We start from the raw sequence: 8,889 nt of genomic DNA, 5'->3' as shown, positions 1-8,889 counted from the left end.
ATCTAACTGCTTTTTCAATTCTAGCATTTCAGTGGGTGCTAATCGATAAGGTGCCTTGGCTATTGGTGTAGTACCAGGAATTAGATGAATTCTAAACTCTACTTCCCTGTCGGGTGGTAACCCGGGTAATTCTTCTGGAAAGACATCTGAGTATTCTGAGACTACAGGGATATCCTGAAGTTCCTTACTTTTAGTGTTAATGATTACGGAAATCATATACACTACATCTTGTTTTCTTGAATAACTAGCCAACTTCATTACTGAAATGAATTTCAGTGCCTTTCGAGGTCTATCTCCTATAATTACAATTACTTCTCCTGTAGGGGTACGAATTTCTACGGAATTCTTATCACAAAGGATTCAAGCATGGTTGGCTACTAACCAATCCATTCCTAACACTACATCGAATCCAGCTAATTTCATAGGTAACAGGTTTGCAGAGAACTTATGACCTAAAAGTTCTATCTTTCCTTCTTGAAAAACCTTATCTATGTTAACAGAATTCCCATTTGCCGTTTCGACTGTAAAAATCTGCCTAAGGGTAGTTAATGGTAAATTAAGAGCTTGGCAGAATGAAGTATTAATAAAACTTTGGTTTGCACCAGAGTCAAATAATACTTTGGCGAACACTTCATGAACTAAGAACGTACCGGCTATCACATCTGGGATGAGTTCTGCTTCCTGGGTGGTCAGCTGAAATGCTCTGGCATTCTTCTTGGTAGCTCCGTCGGCTGGTTTGCCTTTGTTGTCTGTTGGTTTAATCAATTTAGGACATTCTGTTTTGAAATGCCCTGCTTCTCCACAGTTAAAGCAGACTATGAATTTCTTTCTCCTGCAGTCTTCCTCCTGATGTCCCGGAATTTTGCAAAAATTGCAATATCCCTTGTATTTTCCAAAATGCTTCTTTTTGCAAGAATTGCAAAATGGTCCATTGGAGGATTGTCCAGTCCCCTTTCTTTTGAAGTTGTTACGGTTACCCACACGGAATCCTTGGGTAATCTTTTGAGCTACTTCTTTCTTCCGATCTTCCTCTCTTGTGCGTACTAGTTCATCGGTTAAAGTTTAGCTAATTCCACAGTATCGTCAATAGTACGAGGTCTTGTAGCCTTAACGATGTTACGGATTTCGCCAATTAAACCCCAAATATAACGAGAAATGAGTACCAATTCTAGCGAAGCCAGGGTTGGTACCACTCTCGCATATTCAAAAATGTCAACGTATAACCGCGACAATCTACACCAGGCATACGATGATTTAGGAATTTATTTGACATTTGATCTTTTTCATATTCGGGACAAAATTTTCTTTCTACAAGACTCTTAAATCCTTCCCAGTTCATGGCATAGGCCATCCTTCTTCCTTTTGCTTGTAATACTGTGTTCCACCATTCTAGCGCCACTTCTTTGAACAAATTTGACGCATACATGACCTGATCTTCTTCGGCACATTTGCTTATTGCAATTACTGCTTCGGTTTTCTCTAACCAACGCAGTGTTGCAGTTGCCCCTTCATTACCTGCAAATTCTACTGGTTTACAGGCAAGAAATTCCTTATAAGTGCAACCAGGAGTTGCAGCTTTCATTTTCTTAGAGAGTGGGGCCTGTCGTGGATTATTATCGTCATGATTGCCGCCTCCATTTATGTTGTTACTGTCGTTATCTTCCGGAGTACGTTTACTAGGAATGATTTGTTCAGCAGGTTTCTGAGCAGTAGCCAGGATTGCTGGAATAGCATTGGCTATCCCTTGAGCAACAATATTTTCAATATCTTGTCTAGTCATATATTGATTTTCCTGATTCTGCTCAGATTGGTTTACTTCATTAACTGGTTCATTATTCACGTTTTCCATCTGGTAATTATTATAAGTGTAAATTATTAGTATCAAAGAATTGATAATCAAATACATAAATTAAACACACAACTTTTACAACATGCATATATAGCCAAAATTGTTGATTTCTCGACTTCTATTTTTTTATATAGATTATATAGGCATCCATACACACTGTTTATCTTACAATGTTTTATTTCCTACTTTACAGAGTTATATTTTACTACTACTGTTATTATACAGATATACTTCCCAACCCTACTATTCTTTGGTCAACTGGCAGTTTTAGTAGCGACGCTCCCTCTCGTCGTATTTCCAGGAGATTTGTTTCCACATTTCCCGGATCCTATTCCCTGTACCTATCAGCTCTTCACCGAAATGATGAAGTTCGGCTAAGTTTTCGTTGCTCATTGGAGGATTTGGGGATAAGTTCTGGATTGAACTGAAAAAGTTTATAGGGATTGTTTTGGAACTGTATTTCATTAGTCAACCATTCGTCTATTCCTAAAGGTTGCGAGTGGATTGAAGGGTTTGGAATAGCTGGTTCTAAGTTCATTGGTAGTTGTGTTTCAAGAGAGTGAATAAAAAGATTTTCATTAACAGGCTTAATAGTATTATAGCTTGCCAATATAAAATCTAACTCTTCATGATATGGTAACCCCTCAATTTGCCTAGAGCTTTCCCCAATTTCTATTTTCTTAGGCTTGGGTTTCTCGAGAGGTAAAGCGTTGAATTCTATAGGTTCTTCTATGTCTGGTATATACCTATTGAAATCTCTGGAAACCTGTATTCTTACCGGATAGAGATTTAAATTATGGAGCGCGTCAGACAAGTCACTCATGCTGTTATGCAAAATACACACCATTACTAATTATAACAAAATTTTTATAGAAAATCTTTAAATATTATTTCAGATTGTGTAACTACCAAACAACTGAAAATTAAAACACACTAGGTTCTATTTGTAAATTTATTTATTTACTGAAGGAGGTTTCTAGACTGTAGATAATAAAGGTGCTAAAACTTGGTTCAAAATTTTTAAGGATTTGCATTAATTGCTACATTGACTAGCATATAAAGATCTGCCCATACTGTACACAATTAGTTATATAATAAAACACATAATCACAGAATGACAGTTAGAAAAATTTAAGTATTTTCTCAATACTTAATAGGCTTAAATCAGTGATAAGCTTAAAACAGTGGCTCTGATACCACCTTTTTCTGTCACGGCCCTCGGCCCCGGTTTGACCCAGTCCTAGAGCCGCGGGGCAGGAATCCCGTGGTATTTAATTTAAGCGACAGCGGAAGTCTTTTAATACAGGATCTTTTAATATTAACACTGCCCGTTTTCATAATTTAGGGATAAAACCCCCTATTTTACAATAAGGTGATTTTACTGGGAAATCTTTATTTCTCAAAACATGTTTCTTTATTTATTTATATTGAGCCACTTCTCTAAGCTTGTAGTGCTTCACGGCACTTTTCTTGGATCACAACAGATCACCTGAAACATGTATGAAAAAGGTTTTGTCAGCGGGGAAATACTGAGTGAATCATTCATTATGATAAAATGACACTTAGTTATAAATTACAGTAAAAGAGCGATTACAATGGTTTCTATCTTATTGTTATATGGCACCGTGTCACCTCCTGGTGACGGTGGTCTTACCACTATTGGGTCCTATCACCCAATTAGTGATGATTATCACTGTTAGGGCTTATATGCCTAACCTATGTTAGGGCTTATTAGCCTAACCCTGTGAGAAAATTTGTAATGTGCACAATACCCCACTAGCCATTGATTAAGATAGCCATGACTTAATCCCTATAATTATAACATTCTGAAAATAATTTGAGGTATTGTAAAACAGTTGATAAAAAGAGAATGACTCACATTGCAGATTTAACGAGCAGTGTATAAGCCTACTGATTAGCCTTGTTTAACCTAATTTAGATAACAATGCACAAACGGGGTTAGTAACTAATACACCAGTTACGACAATTCACGAGATTAAACCCTCACAACGATTTACAAAGTGCAATACTTTAAAAATTCAGCGGAATCACAACGAATGACAGAGTATAGCCCGAGTTCGGACAGCACTCAAACATTCAAGTCGAAATCACGATGAATAAAAAAGTATAAACCCAATTTGAGCAGCACTCAAACAATCGTTGGATAGTTACAATCGATCGGACGTTGTATCGTAATAGCGATCGAGTTATCACCCTGTTTTGCGGCAGCGTTTCGAGATTTGTGTATGTTTTGATAGTAATTCTATGATATCTCAGCGTGTATAACGAATTTCTTCGTCGTTTTAGTGCCAGAAATCAATTGCCAATGTCCTCTATTTATACACGAATTTCGACCCCCATCGCGTGACGCGAGGGGTACCCCTTGGGGCTTCGCGTAGCGCGAGGGGTCACCTATTTCCATAGGGTAGCTACGTGTGTGTGTAGGCTTGCTGAGTTGACGAAATCGAAAAATTCAAAATTGACAGCAAGTTATTTAGATAATCGTAACTAGGGTTTTACCCCCCCCCCCCCTGAGTTTTAGGGGCCCTGATCCTGATTCTGATTGTTCTGAAAATTTTAGGGTTTATGCAGAATTACTTGGGTGTCTCAATTAGGGTTTCCTTATTAGATAATTAACATAATAAGTAATTTTTTTAGTGAGAGTTGTTACAGTGATGCGGGCCCGTCCTTCACAAGAGATAATGATGGTGATGACGAGTAGGAGATGGTGGTGTTGTTCGTTGATGGTTTTTTTTATTTCAGTACTTTATATTTCGGGTGTTCATTTTGCGTAGTATTTCAAACACCCTCGGATTGTATTTTATTTTCAGACACTTTACTTTATGTCTTGTCTTTGTTGGGATTTCTAGTATTTTTATTTATGTATATTATGGTTTTTATGTTTATTCTGTTACTGCTCTGTTTGGTGTACATGTGACATACTTGCAGATCCGACATATCTTGGACCGGAGCATATGACAAACACAGCTTTGGAAGTCTCGTTTCATCAGATATCACCTTGAGGGGAGTACTATTATCCTTTTTCTTTATATTTCGGGTTTCGCATTGGGGACAATGCGAAGTTCAAGTGTGGGGAGGGGGTTAACTTTGTTAACTTTGTTAACTTTGTTTGTCCTCTAAAAAAACCAGAAAAACCAAAAAATATCTGTTTTCTGTATTTATTTTAGTAAATAAACCGGTTGGTTGTGTTTTAGAAAGCTTCGGACTTGATAAAAACTCGACAAACAAAATATTTTTGAAAAAGGAAACCGGAAAGCGTGACAAACAAAGAAAGACTTGCATGATAGCTTGCACACTTTTACCCATTCTCTCCATTACTTGAGCATATTTGAGCCTTGATATTGTTATATATTTGTTCATTTCGGAGTAGAGTGAGCCGGATGTCATATGTAATTTAGAACTTGTCACTAGAATGCTTGTTAAGACCATGAACTTGCGAAATTGTGTAGAAGTGATAGAGGCACCTAGATTACCACTTTGTGTTAGCCTTGTTCTTTGTGTTATGTTTCCCGTAAACCTTACAATACCCTTTAGGATTAACCATGTCGAGCCTTCCCGTTTACCTTTGTTTACCCAATATTATCGCCCACTTAGCCATATTTAGCCTTTTTATGTTTTAAACCTTTTAGTGTTGAAACTCGGCCAAAATAATCATTTAACTAGCGCTTGTTATAGTTTACTATCCATTGTATAAATCCGTTAGTTTATATGTTAAAAAAAACAGAAAATAAAACACCCTAAAATAGGGTGAAGTAGACAAAATTCGAGCAATTTTGAATGATAAAATGATGAAATCTTGTTTATGAGCTCGTTGTCGCATAAGTCGCCTTTTTAAGGCATTTGTATGTATAGTTTTGTTGTATTGCGCTTGTTAAACGTAACTACCGAGTTTTAACCATTTCGCCACTTTAAATTTCCATTTCCATACCCTTCGCCCAAGCCTAACGTTACAACCCGTAAAGACCTCTTGATTTACACTTTTTCGCATGTCAGTTGGTGGAGACGAGATCTTATGACAAGCTTATGATATTACACATTTCATTGACGAGGCATTGAGTGTTTGCACGTACACATTTTATGTATGGTTCATAAATAAAACCGAGTGTGTGTGAACATTGTGAGTTGTGTGAAGATTAACATGTTGAGTCAATTAAATGTGAAATCACGGCTTTTTGGTTGTCGCTATATATTTGCATATGCTTGTTGGGTTTGAGTCTTTTGATGTTGTCTTTCGAAAAACCGGCTAACCGTTTATAGTTGTTTTCAATAAAATAGTGTGTAAATTATCGTTCCTGATTCTATCTTTTATTGCATTTTAGTTTAGCTTGCTTGAGGACAAGCAAGGTTCAAGTGTGGGGAGATTTGATATTCGCTAATTTAAACATATTTTAGTCCCCCATTTTATCCCCATTTTATGCGTTTTCGGCCGTAAAATCGTCATTCGGATACTTAATTATGTATACTTTTGTTTACAGGCCTAAAACAGCATACCGGACAAGATGATAGTGAAAACGAGGACTTTCCGGATAAAACGACGAAGCTGCGAACATTCTGTTAGGAAACTGATCTGGGCAAGTGGAATGGTCGTGCGGTCTGAGGAACGACCGTGCATCTCCGACATATCAAGACCAGCCGGTGATGAACGACCAGTGCAACACGGCGTGCAAGACAATCCCGGTGACGCACAGACGTGCCATACATTGCACCCCGTGCGGATCCGATGTTCAGCCAAATCCCGGTGATGAACGACCAGTGCATCAATCCGTGCAACAAGATCCCGGAAACGCACGGTCGTGCCATATGAAGAACGATCGTGCGCGACCGAAGACCAGTCAACTCTGCTGATGTCATGAACAGTAACTCCAATAATGCAAAAAGTGAACGGTCGTGCGATCGGTGCACGACCGTGTGACATCGAAAATATATAAAAACAAACAGAAACATTCTGTTCGTAACTTTGGAATTTTGGAGAGCTTCACAGGTGATTTTCAGGCTCCGGAGGCATTAGCTTTCGCCCGGATTCAAGCCACATTGTCCCGTTTAGCTCGATTACTATCCGAATTCTCATTCTTATGCTTGTTTATGGTTTGAATTCTTAAGTCTTTCCATAATTTTGTTATGTTTCAAGCATTAAGATTGATTATTATGTATTATTGTAGCCTTTGGGCAAAAACACAACAATCCCTTGCTTGATTATAGCCATTAGTATGTTAATCTTTGTTTGTAATGACATTTGGAAGTATTTTCTATGATTATCTTTGATGATTAGTTTGCAACCTTGTTATTGATATTGATTTCTTGATTATAAGTAATTGTGTTGGATGATTGGTACTTGGTTAGTTGAGATAGTTGAAAAATGAAGCTTAATTAATCATGTATTAGTAAACTTTAAACTTGGTTAACTAGTTTAGCTTGGTTAAAATGTGGGCACCATGATACTAGAAATGGTTAGTGGTTTAATAAAATGTAATTATTATTAATCAAGAAAGCTTGCCTTCACGTAAGGACTCTAACGGGTTAAATGGTGTCGTTATAAATTCTTGCCATGATTTGTTAGCTTAGTTAGTAGTTTAGGCCAAAATTGCTATCTGAGTGAATTTATGTATAAGATTTGTAAAATGAACTTGGTTGTGATTTAATTTAGTTTATGCTTGTCTCGGTGGTTGCATTGTGTTTATCGGTGTCACTTTCCTTGATTAAGTGCGGTTAGAAAACTCCTAACGGATGACTAACTTATTTTTAGGAGATTTTCATAGACATTTATCAATTGCACATTAAAGAACAATTTTAGGTGGTTAAAGTGTGTTTATCGTTTTAGCTTTCCGAATGATTGTCATGTTAGGATTCCCGAAAGGGATACTAATTGTCTTAAAATGGAAAATTGACCGAATGCTTCTAGTGCCAAAACCGACTTAGTTGACATGCTTTGGTTGTGTATTAAACAAGGCTATTTATCTATTTTAGTATTTGAAATCTACTATGTTTTATAAGTATTTGTTTATGCTTACTTTAGTTTAATTAAAATCAAACAACTTATGTTTTTACCGGTAGTTTAGTGACAAAGGTCTAGTATTATTTCTCCGCCCATTTCCTTGGATCGATACTTGGTTCTTACCGATACTTTACTACATATATGACGGGGTACACTTGCCCTTTCGTGTGTATTTTAATGTTGAAGTATAAATCACTTTTATAAATTTAAAACCGAATCGTGTGTAATTTCATTGTAAAAATATGTGTAGTCGCGCACACGTCAGAGGCTTTCATGTTATGCTCTTGTTTGGTAACAATCTTGAGAAACAAAGGTTTTTTGAATTAAAAAAAGAGTGGGCAGAGGTGTTTTGTCAGCTTCAAGATTGGAAGGGTCAAAATTGTCAAGTTGAGAGGATTATATGGCTTAAGCTTCATGGAGTTCCAGTTATGTTGTCAAATGTTCAAGTTTTCGACGCTATAGCTGGGAGATTTGGGGACGTCATTCAATCGGCTCAATTTACCGAAAACAATACAGATTTATCATTTGCGGTTTGTGGGGGTATTATGCAAATCGGTGGAAAGGATTCAGCAAACATTAGCTTTGAGATGGAAAGATAAAGTGTTTCATGTCCGGGTGGAGGAAGAGGCTAGGGAATGGATTCCCGATTGTTTGGTAGAATTAGATGAGGTTGGAGATGAAGTGGTAACGAATAATGTGATGGATGTTGGAGGAGGTGAGGGGAACACTTCAGATGTTATACGGGACGAGCAGATTCAGGAGCCTGCTGTGGGGGTTCAAGATGTTCATAGTGGTGTCTAGGAGGTCTTTTTGAATAACATTCAGGAGGGTGGTCACTGTGGTGAATTGAGAAAGAAGAAAGGAATGTTTAATCGAAAGAAAGGTGCTAGAAGTAAGTGGAAGTCGCCGTTGGGACAGGAGCGACCTAAAAAAAGACAAAGGGAGAGCGATGATCCGTACAACATTGATAGGTTTATATTCCAGTCTAACGAGGGTACGGTTGGCAACATAATCAACAACGGAGGTG

Source organism: Helianthus annuus, chromosome 16, assembly GCF_002127325.2.
Source record: "Helianthus annuus cultivar XRQ/B chromosome 16, HanXRQr2.0-SUNRISE, whole genome shotgun sequence".
In the NCBI taxonomy this organism is placed as follows: domain Eukaryota; kingdom Viridiplantae; phylum Streptophyta; class Magnoliopsida; order Asterales; family Asteraceae; genus Helianthus; species Helianthus annuus.
The sequence above is the reverse complement of the archived record's forward strand: the minus strand, read 5'-3'. Positions refer to the sequence as shown.